Source organism: Acomys russatus, chromosome 23, assembly GCF_903995435.1.
Source record: "Acomys russatus chromosome 23, mAcoRus1.1, whole genome shotgun sequence".
NCBI lineage: Eukaryota > Metazoa > Chordata > Mammalia > Rodentia > Muridae > Acomys > Acomys russatus.
This window is the reverse complement of record NC_067159.1, coordinates 37,150,741-37,170,604: the sequence shown is the minus strand read 5'-3', so window position 1 is coordinate 37,170,604 and position 19,864 is coordinate 37,150,741. Positions and strand designations below refer to the sequence as shown.

General features: G+C 39.8%; 1 long non-coding RNA gene across 1 annotated transcript in view; it reads right to left on the bottom strand.

Annotated features, from left to right (window-relative positions):
- The window catches only part of LOC127206697 (uncharacterized), a 196,895-nt gene extending 183,239 nt beyond the window's left edge, over nucleotides 1-13,656 (bottom strand). Inside the window, exon 1 of the long non-coding RNA XR_007832818.1 lies at nucleotides 13,521-13,656. This is a non-coding gene — a long non-coding RNA (uncharacterized LOC127206697). The remainder of the gene's footprint in view (nucleotides 1-13,520) is intronic.
- Between the last annotated feature and the right edge of the window lie 6,208 nt (nucleotides 13,657-19,864).

Genomic DNA, 19,864 nt, shown 5'->3' with positions numbered 1-19,864 from the left:
AACCCTGGCATGCAGAGTACATCCATCCTCAGTAAATTTTATGGTAGGACCTATCACAAGTCAGAATAGGAAGCTGTATTACTCGTTGTCTATGTTTTCACTACACTCAAACTGATCTTATCTGCCCCATGTCCCATAACCTCAAAAATCAGGCTGACAGTGGTTCTTTCATTTCTAGCTTAAAAGTCATTCCCACTTCAAGGGACTTAAGGCAAACTGCTCACCATATCATAGTTTCCTATACCTGGCCATTACTAAGGCTCCTTTTTGATCCTGAACCATGGACTTTTCCTGTTCTTTGTATTTAAGGTCAGGCTTGAGTAAATTTTTTTTAATCACTTTCACCTCACTCTCCTCACTGCCTTATTCTTCCCATGGGCTCCTAGTTTGGAGATCGCAGAAGTTGTTTGTCACAAATCTGATTTGTCCTCTCTTTCCCTTATACACTCTCCAAGCATAAGAGGAAGCCAACATCTCCAGCTCTTCCTTTCTTCCACTCTTCTTGCCAATTCATAGGACAGTGTAGAGGATAGCATATGCACGTCTTTCTCTCACTGTAATTCCCTCCAGATGTGAGCAAGTCTTTTCTTGGCAGACAGCTAAGTCTCAGCTGCTTGCCTTATCACCCAGTGCTGGGGAAATGCAACTCTTGCCACAAGCTTCCTTTGGTTGTGTCCTGTATTTGCTACTTTCACGGATGGCAATATATTATCTAGTCCATCTGCTGTTTGGGGTAAATCCCTGTATTCACATAGAAGACGCTGTTCATCAGGATGAGCCGCTCTATGCCATAAAGAGGAAGATGTTCACCATGGGAATCCCCCTGTAGACTCTCCACCTTCAGATCAAACAGCCTTTTCATGCCTTCTCACCCACAGCAGGCACATTACAACTGCTCCTTCAGCAAGAGGGCATTGCATTCCATTGGGAGGGTGAAGAGTGGGCATATCAGGATTGCTGGGCATGAGCCCTGTTTATTGTCTCAAGAGTTCTATAAGGAAATGGATGGTAATTGGCCCCAATCTTGAGAGGGCGTGTGGAGGTAATTACATCTTCCCTGATTCTGATGTGACTGTGGTTATGTCATAATTAAATGACTGAGTTCCAACACATGAGAGTGAAAACAAAATACATCAGAAAAGAAATCAAAGACATTTGGATAATGGCAAGATGTCTTAACATGTAAGCCAAACTGTGGACCATAGAGTAAGATGAATGACAGTCCACAAGGCAGAAACTAATGCAAGAACAGCATGGAGGCAATTTCACTTTTAAAACCTTTGACAGCATAGTCTCCCTTTGACTATCACCATCCACCACTAATTTAATGATGCGTGGGCCTGAGCTCTCTATGTCTAATTCGTCACAAACTCCAATTCCTGCAAATATCCAAATAGCCCAACACGGGCAGCTGCTTTCTACAGTAGGAGCTAAATCTTCCCAACTTCTCCCTTGGCTCTAAATTTTTTTTCCTTTCCAGTTTCCACTATTCAAACTTCTCCCGTGGTGGCCTGAGAGCATAAATCAGATCATATATCCCTGATTAAACACTCCACTGGCTTCCAAGGCTTTGCCTGAAATGCATATTCCTTGCCATGAATTATGGAGTAGTTCCTAACAATCTAATCACTCTCATTCCATTCCTCAACGCAGCACTATAGTTGTGAACTGGAATGGACAGTTCCATGCAAAGCCGCAGTTTTCATAGCCTGAGCCTTGAGCTTACAATTTACTGGCCTGGAGTACATTTCTACATCCCACACTCCATACCTACTGGCCTTCTCCAGACTAATTGTACATGAGCTCCAGGTCTCAAATACAGACATTATTTTCTGCAAGTATGGTTCTTTGATTTTCAAAACAGAGTCAAGTCTGTGGACCTCCAATCATTCTACAACTACATATCACATTGTAGGTGCTTGTGTGTTTTCCAATCTCCACCAGTAAAACTGTACGCACTGTAAAAAGGATCACTTCATCCTGAAAAGCAAATTAACTATTACATAAAGCAAAATGCCTGGCACAAAACAAGTTCTCTATATTTTTCTCATTCAAATGTGAAATAAACAGCACATATCTGTAAAGACAGAGAAAGAAGGAGAGGTATAAAACTCACATTGTTTTCTACTCAAACAAAATGTCAGTGTTCATTAGAACGAGCTGATATAGCAAAAAGGTTTGGACCAAACACCATTTTCACAACATTAGGACCTAAGAAATCTAAAATTTCAGATCCTAGTGGACTCACTGTTGGAGAAAAGCCACATTCTGTTCAAGGACAGTTGCCATCGCACTGTCTTCACATAGCAAAATTGACAGGGCATTTTCTGGACCTCTCCCTAATGTTCTTAGCTCCTGATATGCATGCACTTCACATTTCACCTTAGTAGCTGTCTTAGTTGGTTTCTATTGCTATAAAAAGATACTAGGACCAAGACAATTCATAGAAGAGTTATTGGGGCTTAAAGCTCCTGGAGGATGAGTTTCCAACATGGTGGGAGGCAGGGCAGAAGGCAGGCAGGTATGGCACTAGTGCAATAACTGAGAGCTGACATTTTGGGACACAACCACAAGGCACAGTGAGAGCTAACTGAGAACTGTCAATAGACTTTTGACAACGCCTGCCTCCAGTAACACACCTCCTCCAATAATGCTGATAATAATACCTTCTAATTCTTCCTGAATAATTTCACCAACTGGGACCAAATATTCAAATATATGAACTTATGGGAGCCAGGGAATAGAATGTGGTGGTTTGAAAGAAAACAATGACCCCCCCCCCCGCACAGCCTCATTTATTTGAATACTGGGTCCCCAGTTGGTGGAGCCATTTGAATGGATTAGGAGGTGTGTCCATGTTGTAGTAGAGGTGTCACTGGAGATGGGCTCTGACATTTCAAGAGTTTACACCATTCCCAGTTAGCCCTCTCTCTTCTCTTCTTGTTTATCTATCAGAGTGTAAGCTCTCAGCTACTCTCCAGTGCTATGACTGCCTGCTTCCATGCTCTCTACTATGAAGATTATGGCCGACCCTCTGAAACTGTAAGCTACCAGTAAACTGTTTTTTCTGTAGGTCTCCTTGCTCATGATGTCTCTTCTCAGCAATAGAAAAGTGAATAAGACAGGAGCACTGGGCTTACAGATACTCGCCATGGCATCTTGACCCTCTCACTCACATAGCAGGCAATTTACCCACCAAGATGTCTCCTTGGCCCCATCTTTAGCAACACAAACTCACTCCTTAGCAATACAAATACAAACTCCACGATGAGCAGTGCTGAATACTACCCTTACAAAAGGGCCTCTTTGCTTTTCTCTTTATGGTTCTCTCTAGGCTTGACCCAGTAATGCTTCTGCCTTGTCTTCCAGTCTTTTCTCGCCCCTCTTCTCCTGCCACAACCATCTCCGTAGGCTTCATATATAGCTTATTGTTGAACACACAATGCTAACTTTACAGCTAAGTATAATATCAATTTTTTACCTCCAAATATATGTGACTTGTTTGACCTGGTAGAGTCTGAAATACTTTGTGGGGCTGGGGAAATAGCTCACACAGTAAAGTTCTGGCTGTACAAGCATGAGGACCTAAATTTCAATCCCCAGGACCCACTTAAAAGTTGGACCTGGTGGCATGAGATCATAATCCCAGTGCTTGGAACACAGACAGGGCATCCTCAGAGACAACTGGTCGACCAGCCTAGCAGAGCAATGAGCTCCCCAATCAGAGTGGGACCCTGCCTCCTGTGTTTATACACAAGTACATGCTTGTGTTGTGCACACTTCCGTACACACGCACATACACACACACACACACACACACACACACACACACACACACACCTTTTGTAAACACACAGTGCTAATTTTTCACAATTTTCCATACTCCAAACACTACTGGAGTTTTATCTGGAGGCTCGAGTATTTTATGCTGAAATCCATCTGCAGATGAACAGGAAACTGAAGTCATTGGTCATGAGGTGACTATTCTGTCAATACCAACATTCTCTCCTGTTGCCATTACCTGTTTAGCAACTGCTGCAAGTGAGAAATTCCACCATGTGAACGTTCTCAGACACAAGCAGCTCTGGCACTTTGATGAAAGACCAAAATAGTCACCAGCATCAGGAAATACACTTTACAATGGCTTTTGTTTATTGAGCTTGTGCCCTCTGTATGACTTTACTTCAGCACACTGAGCTGCATTATGGAGGTAGATGTTCATTGTTGTTGAAAATTAGAAAATATTTCCATGATATTCCCTATTATATGTTCCCATTATTTTTTGTAAAAATATAGTTTTAGTTACAGACATGGGAAATGAGTGTAATTCTTGCTGTCTGGTTAAAACTAGATCATATTCAGTAATTTGAAACCCAATTTAAAAAAAAACATTAAGTAGAATAGAACAAAGTTCATGGAAAACTCCACCAATTTTTTTATTCTTTTTAACATTTTTATTCTTTACTTTTGGGTTTTTGGTTTTGTTTTGTTTTGTTGGTTTTTTGGTTTTTTGGGACAGGATCTCAGATCACCCAGTCTGGCTTTGAACTTGTGAGACTCTGGGGTAACCAGAATATACACCCATGCCTGGTATTATTATCTTAAAAGTTAATGAATCAAAACAATAAAGAATAAATAAGGTTTAGTGAAGTCAGTTGTATAATAATAGACTCACTGAAATAAAGCTTCTGTTTGTCATCATAATTAATTAGTCAATTTGTAGGTAAAATATTAGAATGAAATATTCTGTAAATCTGGGCATATTTTCATCGTCCTAGGTCATGTTTGATAGTCCCAGTGTGATAAATTCACTCTGAACAAGTTCATCCAGTTCCTGTTTCTAAAGCCATTGCTATTTCCTATTGTGTCATTGAGTATTGTTTTTTTAACCAAGGCAGACACTTGTCATATAAAATAAAATGAAAGAGTCGGCTGTCTCGAAAAGAAGCCCAACAATGTCCTTTCAATCATTGTGTTAGGATGTTGCTAAGCAAAGGCACTGCTGTAATAGACCCTAACTTGTGAGGGAGCCGTAGGCCACCTGCCTCTGACTCTAGGACATTTAACATTACTTTGGTTCAGATAATTAATTCAACACAGGCAGAGCCTGGAAATAACTATGACTTGACAATCCCCACCTTGTGCCTACATTTCTACATTTCCAAAGCATACACTTGTTTGACTCTTAACGAACCAACTCTCACTGAAAAATCCAACCAGAAGAGAAATTTAAATCAATTCCACTGAAATCAGGGACAAGACAAGGCTGCCCACTCTCTCCATAGCTATTCAATATAGTACTTAAAGTCCTAGCTAGAGCAATAAGACAACTAAAGAATATCAAGGGGATACAAATCAGAAAAGGAGAAGTTAAACTATCACTATTTGCAGATGATATGATAGTTTCCATAAGTGACCCCAAAAATTTTATCAAGAAACTCCTATGCTGATAACACCTTCAAGCAAAGTGGCTGGATACAAAATCAATTTTAAAAATCAGTAGCCCTCCTGTATACAAGTGACAAACAGACTGAGGAAAGAAGTTAGGGAAACAACACACTTCACAATAGCCATAAATAATATGAAGTATCTTGGTGTAACTCCAATCAGAAAGTGAAACATTTGTATGAAAAAAACTTCAAATCTCTGAAGAAAGAATTTGAAGATTTTAGAAGATGGAAAGATCTCCCATGCTCATGGATCAAGAGAATTGACATAGTAAAAATGGCCATCTTACCTAAAGCAATCTACAGATTCAATGCAATTCCCATCAAAATACCCACACAATTCTCTAACGACCTTGAGAGATCAATTCTCAACTTCATATGGAAAAACAGAAAACCCAGAATAACTAAAATGATCCTACACAATAAAAGATCTTCTAGAGAATCTCCATTCCAGATCTCAAGCTATACTATAGAGTAACAATAATAAAAACAACATGGTACTGGCCTAGAAATAGTCTGGTTGAGCAATGGAATCAAACTGAAGACCCAGAAATAAACCCACATACCTATGGACACTTAATTTTTGACATTAAGCCAAATCCATACAATAGAAAATTGATAGCATCTTCAACAAATGATGCTGGTCTAACTGGATGGCTACATGTAAAAAAAAAAAAAATGAAAATAGATCCATATCTATCACGCTGTACAAAACTGAAGTCCAAATGGATTAAAGACATCAACATAAAACCAGACACACTAAATATGTTAGAAGAAAAAGTGTGAAAGAGCCTTGAGCTCGCTGGCAAAGGAGATAACTTCCTGAACAGAACTCCAACAACTCAAGCCCTAAGATCAAACATCAATAAATGGGACCTTATGAAACTGAAAAGCTTCTGTAAGGCAAAGGGCACTGTTAACAAAACAAAACAACAGCCTACAGACTGGGAAAAGATCTTCACCACCCAACATCAGATGAAGGGCTAATATCCAAAATATATAAATAACTGAAGAAACTAAACACCACTAAACCAAATAATCCAATTAAAAAATAGGGTACAGGTCTCTGGACCCAAACTGCCCATTCTCCACAGTTGAGTGGAGAGTGAGGTCTGACTTTTACATGAACTTGGTGCCCCATATTTGACTACATCCCCTGGATGGGAGGCCTGGTGGCACTCAGAGAAGGATAGTAGGTTACCAAGAAAAAACGATACCCTATAAGCATATACAGGAAGAGGTCCCCCTTAGTCACAGTCATAGGGGAGGGAGTAAGAGGAAAATGGAAGGAGGGATGAATGGGAAAATACAAGAAATGGATAACAATTGAGATGTAATATTAATAAATTAATAAAACATATTTTTAAAAAGGAAAAAAACTAGGGTACAGAACTAAACAGAATTCTCTATAGAGGAATATCGAATGGCTGAGAAACAATAAATGATCAACATCCCTAGTTATCAGGGAAATGCAACTCAAAACGACTCTCAGATTCCATCTTACAGCTATCCAAATGGCTAGGATCAAAAACTCAGGTGACAGCACATGCTGGCAAGGATGTGGAGAAAGGGGAACACTCCTCCACTTCTGGTGGGAGTGCAAACTTGTACAACCACTTTGGAAATCAATCTGGTGTTTTCTCAGCAAATTGGGAATAACTCTAACTCAAGACCCAGCCATACCATACTTGGGAATATACCCAAACAATGTTCCACCATACAACAAGGACATTTGCTCAACAATGTTCATAGCAGCTTTATTTGTAATAGCCAGAATCTGGAAATAACCTAGATGTCCCTCAACAGAAGAATGCATAAATAAACTGTGGTACATCTACAATGGAATACTATTCAGCTATTAAAAACAAGGAAATCTTGAAATTTGCAGGCAAATGGATGGAACTGGAAAAGATCATCCTGAGCGAGGTAACCCAGACCCAGAAAGACATGCATGGTATATATTCACTCATAATCGGACATTAGCCACATAATACAGGATAACTACACTACAAAACAAAGTAAGAAACATTAAGCAAAAACCATGTATGATGTGGACCTAGACCCACTGCTCGGATGTAGTAGCACAGTCTCCTTGTGGATCCCACATGAGGAAAGTAGGGACTATTTCAGACATGCACTCTGGCCACCGAACTTAGATCACTTCCCCTTGGCAAGATGGCCATGCCAGGCTACAGAGGAAGAGATTACAGCTAATACAGATGAGACTTGATAGGCTGAGGTCAGATATTAGGGGAAGAGGGCAGGAGGGGGGATCGGCAGGGAATGAGGCAGGGGGCTACAATCAGGATGTGAAGAATTTAAACAGCAGAACAAGCAAGTAACTTATATTGCTAATCCTACCATATGGGACTAGCTCTGAGACTAGCTGAAACATGAATGTCTAGGCATAAACAATGATTCTTGTTGACTAAAGAACCCATATGAATTACTATTAGATGTCATTCTTCATATGGCATGAATGAAGATTTACAGATGTCTTTTCCTGCTCATACAAAGAGCAGAAATCCAGCCTTAATTGTTCCGTGCATCATGCACACCTTATACACTTATGATTTTAGGACTGTATAATGCTTGTGAGAAATTACATGCTTTCAGAACAAAGAATCAGGCACTGACATTGGATCAGACCTGACAGGATGCATTCCTCGCAGCATACTGGACATTGACATCCTGTTTGGAGAAAGGGGCTGAAAGAAAGAAGGGGGAATACAGAAATGTACAGGGAAGATAGAACAAAAAGTTAATTAGTGACTCTACTCCTCAAATTAATGCCTCAATTGTCACTCACAAGATTTTTAATTCACTGGTATAGAATTTTGTACATAGATGCAAAATAAGTTCTAGATACAGTGGTATAGAATTCAAATGTAAGAGTATTCTTCACATACATTACACACACACACACACACACACACACACACACATATACTCTAATATGAGTTATTGTACCAATGTAACTTAATTATAATGCAAGGTTTACTTCCAATGCTTTGAGAGTGTTATAGCAAGCTGTTTAGGAGAAATAACTTATACAAATTAAACACTAGTAAATTAAATCATAGTCATGTCAATTGCTAGTCTACTTTTATCACAAGAATATACATCTTAGGTGCAGCGATAGATATGACTCTATAGAAAGATAAGGTCTTCAAAAACCCCAGAGACATACAGAATACAGCATTTTAAAATGTTTTTGTTACTTTAAAGATTCATTGACAATGAGTCAGGTTAAGTCCTGGCAACACCCAACCTATCTTAAAGAGGATGATGAGCATCAAAGAATCTCCTTATGGAGGTGGCTTAAAATATGGCAAACTAGCCACTGGGGAAAAGGTCCTAATTTCTACCACAGACAGAATTCTGCCTTAAAAAGGGCAAGCTTGGATGCAGGCAGAGTTGACAGTCAAACTATGACAAGACAGAGTAAGCAAGTCCTCAATAGTTCCTGCCTCAAAAATATGTCTGTCTGATATATTTGGCCAGAACACTGAAGAAGATGGTCCAATGTAATAGAGAGTTTTGGGTGACTATTCAGGTAGAAAACTGTCTCTGTCATCTTTTCATTGGAAAGCTACTAACCTGCACTCCCAGCATGCTCAGATAATCAAGTTTATTCCTTCTCAAGTCTCTGAGAGAGTTGAAGACAGGTAGCTTAGTTTTATAATCAAGCTTAATTGTTTAGGGGTTAAGATGTTTATAGGTCTAGATTGGAGTTCTACACTGATAATGACAACATGTGATGGAGATTGACTTACATTCAGAAATTTAGATACACCAAGATAGGAAAGATGTCTTCTTCAAGGCTGTCAAATACAAATAGCCAAAACACTAAGAATGTAACATTTATATAATTCCTGATTGTGTTATGATTCTTCCTGCTATAGATAATCTGTTGTATTATGTGTAATAATATTAATGTATATGTAAAAAATTAAATAAAAAGAAAAATATCCAATCAGAGCATCTGTCTTTGGATTGGTTGTTTATGCATTTTTATTTCTTATAATCACTGTTGTATTTGGATTCATCCTTGGAAGACTACCTCATACTTCTATTTCCCATTTTCTTAACCTCCCTCCTCCTTAAGCCCATTTGGAGGGGACTACTCTTTCTCTGATCTTTTTATCCCCACTAGTTAGCATTAATTACTGGTGGCACATACCTGTTTACTTTCCTATGAGTTTTGAACTATTCATAGCTATAGCACCCCTTTTAAAAGTGGGGGTTGCTCACAGAGAAAAGTCACATGAGTTATAGAAAAATCCAACTCAAGAGGTTCTCCTTTGTAATGGCCTGGTGGGTTTCCCAGAGCTGTGACAGGCAGTGCCCTAGCCTAACTGCGTGCCCATGCTGACTACTCTCCCTGCAACTCTGGCACCATGTCTTGGAAGCACATGTGATTCCATGTCTCAGCCTTCCCCAACACTTTCTCCCACCATGTACTCAGGCCTCTGTCTGCAATGGTGTCCCTTAGAAGGGATGACGTTGTTAAAAACAAATCCTAAGTACTGTCCTAAAAAGCCAAACACAACTACAAATATGCCTCCTTAAGTATTACGTGGCATTAGGATGTAAAATACTCTAATTCTGGACTTTGGGAATATGTTTCAACTTGGTTTGGTCCTTTGATATTTAAGCAGAGAGATGCCACCAAGTTACTCACTCATTCTGAATTGGTTTACATTAAAGTCTTCTTTTCTATTTCTTTCCTGGTTTAAACATTTTATTCTAGAGCAGAGGTTAGCCAGTGTTTTTTAAATGACACTCAGTAAATATTTTTGGCTTTTGGAACACACATTCTTTGTCATAACTACTCAACCCTTCCTTTCTGTCATTCTACCAGGAACAAAGCCATAGACTATGTAAATGAATGAGTAGAAGTGGGCCCCAATAAAACTTTATTTACAACAATATATGTAGGCAAATTTTGTGTCATTTTTCATATTTTCTAATATTTGCCCTAGATTACACTTAAAGAAACCATATATTGTAAGCTTGATAAAGCACTGTATGCATCAAAATAATAATATACTGCAGGAAAAGTCTAGACTCAAATATCTTTTTATCCCAAACCCTGAAACAGCATTCTTGGGCCTGGGGTACAATTCAGTGACATGTGATATGTGCTTATATGTGATGGTATCATATAATATGTACTTAGGGTATGTGAGGCTGTGGGCTCAATCTTCACCATCAAAAAATAAAAATAAAAAATAAAACAAAAGCCATGCTCCATTACCCAGTGTTGGCACTAAACATTCTAGTAACAATACAATTCGTGCTAAAGTCGAGAAACTTATGTTTAGTCTCTGCAAGCTGTTTAAACTTTTTCTTAGTCTTGGATCTTTTATTGTCTCACCATAGTATGTACATATGTGAGTCTCTGCTTAACTAGTCTGTTTTACACTGCATGAAACTTTCCCTAAATTATATGAGTATCTAAGGATCTTTCCTTAATTTTCTCAGTAGAATAGTCTTTCCATTAGAAATACCTCTTATTTAGCTATTAGTGTTACCATCTGTGTTTTACAGAGCTCTTAGTTTTGTGTTATGTCCATATATTATCCCCTTACTGATACCTCTTGGAAAGCCTTGATGGTCCAGTTTGGTAATTTATTTCCATCGTTGCTATTACCAAAGGCATCATGCTGTTCATGCTATTCTCAGTAGAATTTATGCAAATGTATTTTTCTGCTACAAAATCCCAATTTCCTATCCGAGTCAATTAGGAATTACTTATCCTGTAACAGAAAAATCTAGTTATACTGTGGTTTGCAAAAATTACCTATTTATTTTTCACAAATTGTAAAAGATTTGAGGGTAATTTGCAACATTGACTCAAGAGTCCAAAGTAGAACTGGAAATATGGCTTAGCAGTAAAGAGCACTGATTTCTTTTCCAGAGGGTCCAGGTTCAATTTCCAGCTTCTACATGGTTTCCAGGACTTCATGGCATTCCCCAAACACCTGTAACTACAATCCCAGCAGATCTAATGACTTCTTCTAGCTTTCTAGCTTCCTTGGTCACTTTATGAATGTGGTACACAGACATACAGGCAGGCAAAAGACCCTTATACATAAAATAAAAATAAAATGGGGGGGAAATCATGTAGCAAAGGCCTCTGTCCCCCATTGTTTTTTCCAAGTGGGAGTGAGATGGTGATTGCTCTCCCCATCTTGTAGTAAGGAGCAAGAAATAACGACAGAGGGAGAGAGAAAGGGAGAGGGAGGGAAGGAGGGAGGGAGGGAAGGAGAGAGGGAGGGAGGGACAGAGGGGGAGGCAGAGCAACTACCTCTGTTAGACAAGCAAAGTCTTCTTAGGAGTCCTTAGCCAACTTCTGTTTTCCCTGTCTCACTAGTTATGACTGTCATGTATCCAACTCCAGCTCCATGACTCTCCAGTTTTTGATTTTCCTATCTTGGTAGATGAAGGCAGCGCAAACTCTACTTGGAAACTGTAGTAAATGAGCCAACACATAGCACCTGCCACAGCCCTCTTGTCTGAGGGCTTCCTTGCCTATTTGGAATTCTCTCTTTGGTCCATTAATTTGTTCATGTAGTATGAGGATTAATCTGTTTTTAATATAGAAGCAAAGACAACAGTTAAAATCTAAGTATAAATGAGGGTGAAAGTGGCAGTGCCATTAAAAGACTGATAGGTAGAAAAAATGAGGGGCATTATTTATAATTACTAAATTTAAGATTAGGTCATAAGCCTAATCTGGCTCAAAATTATGGGTGAAAAATATTATTTTATCCTGTAAAATTTTTATGAAATAAAATTTCAGTATCCATGTGCTTGTATATTGTCTATAGCTGCTTTTTACTCTGTCAGCAGAGTTGAGGAGGTGCAATACAACTCTACATAGCCCACAAATTTAAATTTCTTCTACCTTTAAAAAATGTATTTATATAGCTGGCTGGGTCACGCTATTTCTAAAGTTTAAGTGTTACTTTTTTAAAGCCTCTGTAGTATTAGAAAAGCAAGCTGGGGACCAGCGAGATGGATGAGTGGGTCATGGGGCTTGCCACCAAGCCTGACCTCCCTAGTTCAATCCCCAGAACCCACATGGTAGAACAGAACAGCACTGATTAATCTTAATAGTCTGCTTGGTGAGATCTAGAATGATGTAATAGACAAACATCTAGGGAAACCTTCAAGGGATTGTCTAGATTGAGTTGAGTGGGGTGGAAAGATCCACCTACAGGGGGCAGCACCATTCCATGGGCTGAGACCCTGGACCCAGTTAAAGTAGGACAAGAGTTGAGCACCAGCATTAGTAGGTGTCGCCTCCTTAGCTGTAGCTACTATGACCACCTGCCTGGAACCCCTGCTACCACAGCTTCCTAGTCATGATGGACTGTGCTATCCAACTGCAAGATGACATCAATCCTTCCTTCCTTCCTTAAGTTGACGGAGTCAGGTATTCTGTAGCAGAAACCAGATAAGCAGTTGATGCAACTGGCATAGTTTTTAATGTAACAATCGTTTAAAATCGCACTTTCACATTTTAAGCAAGCCTTTTCACCCTTAGTGAGGAGGGGTGGGTGAGCGCAGATGGGGATGAATTGCTCTGGAGAGGAAGGAGAGAGCAAGCTGGTAACCCCAACCTAACCAACCCAGATTGGGGAGGGGTGCTACTTCCATTCCTGTTTTGAGCAGGGATTCCAGACAATCAGGAAGCTCACTGACAGATTGCTGGCTTTCTCTTCCCAGCATCCTCACCACCAGAAGAAAGAACCTAAAGGGTGGAAAGGTTACAGGGAGGAAGGCAGGAAAACAAACTGAATCAATAAACATACCCTCCAAACCTGGAGAGCCGTTACCCAGCCAAACAAGAACCCGGGTTGTTGTGGGGTAGAATCCTGTTTTCAAGTTTCAATATAAATGTAGATTAAATTCTAATTACATTATCTACTATTCCTTTCCATTTACAGAACCTATGAAATCCCCTTTGTCCTTTTGAAGTGTTAAGAAAAAGGACTTGTTTGCACCACCCTTAGATGTGGCTGTATAATCCTCAATAAATCACTTGAAGCTGTACACACTTACCCAGAAAAGTGATAGGCTGTGCCATCCTCATTTGCTCTGCTGGAAGTTTCTCTCAAAGCTGTCTTGATCTACTTTATTCCTCCTTCCTCTTTGATGCTTGTCAGCATGCAGTGCACAACATGCTGGGTTATCATAGTTCACTCCCATGGTTCGGTCAGCATGCCGGTAATGGGAATGACCGATGGATGGGTCGGTAAAGTGGTCTTGCATCTGAAATCTAAAAGACACCTTAGGAAAGCAGACATCCGGAGGGAGCAGAGGCCTTCTAAGACTATCTCTAGTGCTTTTGCTGTCCATTTTAATCACAAGACAGTACATATTAACATTATTTTAAATAGTCCAAATTTACAGCCTGCCTACTTAAAACAGCATAACTTGAGCGGGCCACGTAATTGTAGTTCTACAGGCAGCATGAGCTGCTGTGCAGACTCCCCGCCGTGAGGATGATTGCTTTAAGAGGAGGGTACCCCATTCTCCTTTCAGAAAGACAATTTCATGGAAACCATCAGCTCAAAGAACTGGGTAAGGGAAACCAGTCACTCAGTGGTATACCAAATGGCTTCCAGACAATGCCTAAGAGCAGCTACTATGGAGCGTCTACATTTCCTTTAAGAAACAAAAGTAGATCATGCTTAAAGAAAAATTTAGTGAGCAAACATAAACATGAATTCCAATTAGTATGCAAAGTGTAGATGTTAGATATAATATATATATATATATATCAGGAAGATCATTATCTTCAACTTTTTTCAAGGTCTATAAAATGGAGCTGGGATTTTTTTTTTTTTTTTTTTTTTTTTTTTGAGAATGATTCCAAACCCATTCAATTATCATTATATCCTTTGACCTGTGTGGTTTTCACTTGACTACATGCATAAAATATTAGCAAAACCTAAATATGGAACAGGAGATAAATTTTCTTTCGAGATGTAGAAAAGACTTTTAAAGGGGGCAGTGCACAAGTTCAGTCTTTTAAGGTAAATCTGGTTCCAGCAATGAAATGTGAGCCCGACTTCCAAGGAAGGTACAGGTGGCACAGGGGACTGTCACACTAAGTCGCGACAAAGTGTCTGAGGATAAGTTGCCAGAGGCAGGCTTTATTTTTCCCCGGAATCCTCACTCAGTGCAGAGATAGAAACTCAAGAACTCAATTCAGTAATGTCACTAGGATCAAACAGCCAAACTTCCTACTTTATACTTTCAAGTAATAGTTAAGAGCAAGTGAGGCAATATTAAGGTATAATAAATCCCAAGGGGAAATAACCTGCCATAATGATTAAACTCATGGGGCTTAAAGTTAAAATTGAGTTCAAAGCCTTTCAGTAATGCTATTTGACTTTGTAAAGATGAGACGAATGTCTCATGTTCTTCTCTACTTAAAAAGGGGGGAGGAGGATGACAATGGGTATCTCACTGCAATGTTACATATGTGAAAAAACAGTATATACAGTTCCCTTATTCCTGAGTCACAATAAAGAATGTGTTAACAGAGTTGAAGAGAGAGGTTGCTCAGTGGTTAAGAGCACTGGCTGCCCTTCCAGGGGATCTAGGTTCAATTCCCAGCACCCACATCAGGGCTCACGCCATCTGTTACAGCAGTTCCAGGGCATCTGATGCACTTTTCTGGACTCCTTAGGTACCAGGCTTGCCCATGCTACACAGACATATATGTAATCAAAACACTTGTACACATAAAATAAAAGCAAATCAATCTTTAAAAAAGTTAAAAAGACAAAGCATGATGCTAACTTTAAAAAAAAAAAAACAACTTCTTACGTAGTATGAAGTTATCACGTACATTATGATGTTTTGAAGAACATATACATGATATATAGTTAAATATAACCAGTTAAACCTAACTAGTTAACAGGTTCATTAACTCATCTATTTTTTGTGGTGATAGCACTGCACATCCATTCTTTGCACTTTTTCAAGAATAAATGCATCATTAAAATTTAAAATATTTGTTATTTTTCTCCAAATCATATTTTATTACAATTTTTATTTGTCTTCATGCTTTTTAAAACCCACTGATGATACGATGAGGTCTCTGCCAGACTACAGCTTCCTAATAGAAGGAAATTATACACATGACCTTCTGCCGAAGGTAGCAGCAAACATTACTGAAAAAAAATACAAATCATGAAAAGGCAAAAACTACTTACAGCTGCTTTTGTAAGGAGCTCATGTTTCTGACATGTAAAAACTAAAGCAACACACTATACCATGAACAAAGAAATGTGCCAGGTTATGCAACCTAGTGAAATAGCATTGTGGAAAGCAGAGGGGAGGGCACTAAACTAACCTAGAGCCAGTGACGTCATGGAAAGCAGACAGGTTGGTCCCTAAAGGTTGATTCACAAAACTCCCTCTCAGAACCAAGCCCTGAGCTGGCACTCTGTAATGAGTGGTGTTGGCTGTCAACTTGACTGGGTTAAGGGATGTCTGTGATTGGTGAGGTGCATCTGCATGTCTAGGGAGACACTTCCAGAGAGGGTTTGCATGTGGAACAGTGACTAGATAGAATGTTCCATACTGTACAATCAGTTAGTGGTCCACATGCAAAGAATTCAAAAGGAAAGGTGTTAAAGTTATAGTTATATAACTGTGTTTGCGCCTCTTAGTTTCTCCCTTAATCCACCTATCAGACAAATAATTGACACTTTTATATTTGTTTAATAATAACCTTCACAGCATAAGAACTGAGCAGTTATTACTCTATTCTTAACCCTCTAAGCTAATTTGGCTTCCTCCCAGCATATATCCCGATGCTTGCACTTTATAGCTTTCCTGCTCCAGGACTTCTTCCTGTATCTGAATGCCCTGGCTGAATCCCCTACTTCCTCTTCTAACTCTTTTTCCCCTACCTGGCAGGAAGTCCAGCCCTATTCTCTCCCCAGCTCTGCAACTGGCTGTAAGTTGCTTTATTGGCATACAAGGGGATGATTGAGGAGCAGAGTTTATCCAACATTGAGACAGGAGATTCTCAGAACAAAACTTGCAACCAGATATGAGGAATACAGAAATCAACACAGTAAATTTATGCTAATAGACATGCTTGCCCCTTTTATTCTGAGTGAATGTACGCTACTAGCTTCTTCCATGTTCCACCTCTATCATACTTTGACCCCATTAGCCTTTCTATGCACAGCTCTCCATACCAGTGGCTGTTGAAAGCATCGGGACCTAGACATCTAGCCACTTGAGCTGAGTAAGTACAGGATTCTCCATCTCTCTTGTGTGCAAAATGGCTATCGGGGGCCTACTTAGCCCCTTTCTGTGTAAGCCAGTTGAATAAAACCTCTTCAATAATGTATATAAATGCCTTCTATTGACACTGTTCCTCTGAGAGCATTAACTATTATACTCACTTTTTCACAACCCTTCAACAGCACTATTGTTGTGCTGTGATTTGGGTCTGGAATGTCCTCAAAGTATCCATGTGGTAAAGGCTTAGTCACTAACCTATGGTGGCACTTAGGACATGAGACCCAGTAGGATAAAGATCATTTGGGACTATCTTCAAAGAGGATATTTGTCCCAGCCCCTTTCTGTTTCTCTTTGTGCCTGCTGTGAGGTGGGCACTTTTCCTCCACAATGCCCTCTTATGTATTATCCTGCCTCACTATGGGCACAAAACAACAGGGCCAAACCGTATAGACTAACACTTCTAAAACTCTCGGTTAAATTAAGCCCTTCCTCTTGCTGAATGTCCCGAGCATTTTAGGATGGTGATGGAAGGTTGACTGGCATACTCTCCTCCTTCTGTTTCCATTATAAAACATCAGGCATGCTCCTCAAAACCACTTACCCTGCATAGTCTTCCCCACAGGAAGGAGAGTTGCATGTGTGAGTTTGTAAATACCAAATCAATAAAACAATATCAAAGTAAGATGTACTGTGTACCCAAATCTGAAAAGATAGAGTATTTGAAAGTCCCTGCTTGGAAGGGGTCAGAGTGTAGACAGGACAGTAGAAAAGAGCAAATGTGAGCAGAATTCAATCATATGTATGAAAATGTCACAATGAAACCCGTTATTTCGTACACTAAGAAAGCATATAATTTAAAAGCTCACTCTCTTCCGTCATTATGCGGATCCTTTAGGACAGCTGATTTTGCTGTAACAATTTTTGTAAGCCCTTTGATCTTAGCTGAAAAGAAGTTGGAGGCCACAGTGTCAGCAACTGTTGTGCCCAGGATGAACTGCTCTCTACCATAAAGGGACACTCATAGGTTGGCACTTCTACACTCGGCTTTCTTCCTCCAGGTACCACGGTGGCTTGGATACCCTGTAGCATGCACATTACTGTGATGGTGGGATACAGGTTATTTTTCTTGAACCATGGGTTATACCTCTGTCCCACACAGGTAGTAGATACATTTGAATGTGACTATCTGGCCCACAAAGAGAATCCAAAGCTTTTCTTCTCACTCCTGGGCTTATGAAATGGAGTCACCCAGAGTGAACTTGGAAGCATTTATCAAAACAAAAAAGGCAGTACCCTCCACCAAGTATCAAGGCTGACGTTGGGTAGAGTCAGTTTCTCTAATTTGTTAGCCTCCCAAAGCCTGGCATATTAGTCAGCAGTGTTTAATATACATACCCACAGCATAATTCATCCATGAATGTATTTGTTAAACTAATCTACCCTAAACACAGAGGAAGACCTGAAACAGGGCAGAGGGCAGGAAACGCCATTCTAAGAAAGGTTTCCCATGTATCAAGGGTTGTTTTACATTTTAACTTCATTAAGCCTTACAACCCATATCTCATGCTCAACAGCAACAGCGCCAGTCAATGTGCTGGAGTCAGCAAAACAGGCTTAAGACCCTAGCAGGCAACAGTTGTTTCTGAATTTGCATTACACAGAAATGAGTGAGCAGTAGCAGTGGACACGAGCTCTGGCACTGCTAGTAATCTGTATAACTGCTTCCTGGACCTTTGGTTAAGGAGTCATGAAAGGGAGACACTAACATAAACTTTAAACTTACATTTCTACCCAAATGCCCAAAGCAAGCAGTGAAAACAAGACTACTCCCCCAGCACAGGAGAAAATATGAACCCTGGTGTCACAGTAGATGTACAGAAACATTTCATTTGGGCAGCACAGCTAGAAACAGAAGAGCCTAAGTTTATTACTTGCCTTCAGAGAACTTCTAACCCTCCAGTGAAAGTTCTCATCCATGGAAGACTACAGAGAGTGGTCAAGTGTTGTGTGAGTTTCTCTGAGAACTAAGTGATGTAAAAATTCAAAGGAAAAAAATGACACGCGTGTGCGTTATACTTGCATGTAGTGCATTCACATGGATGTGTGTGCATGTGTGCACGCATGCATGTGTGTGTGTGTGTGTGTGTGTGTGTGTCTTGTAGAAATATCCTAATGAAGAAGAATTTATGATTGGATGAGAACAGAAACTTACAGCAGGATGGAGGAGATGTGGACAGGTGTACTTGTCTCAGCACCCCAGCTGCCACCTGGACTTGTTTCAGGGTCCAGAGCAACTGGTCCTTGATTCCTTATTCCTCCCTGGAAGTCTCTTGCTCGTTCCTTAGAAAAGAGAACATTTCATAAGCAGGACTTTGAGAATCAGGTCTCATTTTAATTAATTACTAATTAGACATCTGAGCTAATGTTCCTGTGTGCCATTTTTTTTCCCTCTGTGACATCAGGAGAGTATACAGCTAAGCCTGTCTCTTATAACACGATATAGGTCAGAGAGCATGCGCACCCATAAGGGTAGGAAGAACTAATGTGTATAGTAGTAGTGCTGCCACTCTCAGTGTGTGTCTGGCAGTTTGTGAGTGTGGGAGGAAGAACTGCAGCTCACGCCACGGCTTCTTGAACTACAGGTTGGTACAGCACCTTATGGAGTCAAGGCAATTGCAGGTGAGGGTCATGAGAAATCTAAAGCTTCTGAATCTACATCCAAGAACCAATTCAAAACCGAGTGTGTAACTAATCCAAAGTTTCCGGCAGCTTCCCATGTGCCATCGTACGACTTCGCTGCAGCCGTGGCTCTGAGCACACAACAGGGACACTGCACCATGCATGCCATCACACCAGCAAATAGCAAAAAATGCCTGAAACACCTCAGCTCATGTTGAAAGCTATTATATTCCGTGAATCACAGTGTTGTTATTGTACATACAAACATGTTTGTTATTGCAGAAGTATAATGGTTTAATTGTGAAAAACAGACTTTTGACATTTTCCTGACACCACTCTCACTATATAAATACCAAATCAGTATATCTTCAGATTCTGTTGCATTAGATGTTTGCTTTTAAAACTTGCTACTTGAGTTCAGATGTAGGTTTCACCAAATATATATACTTAAATGA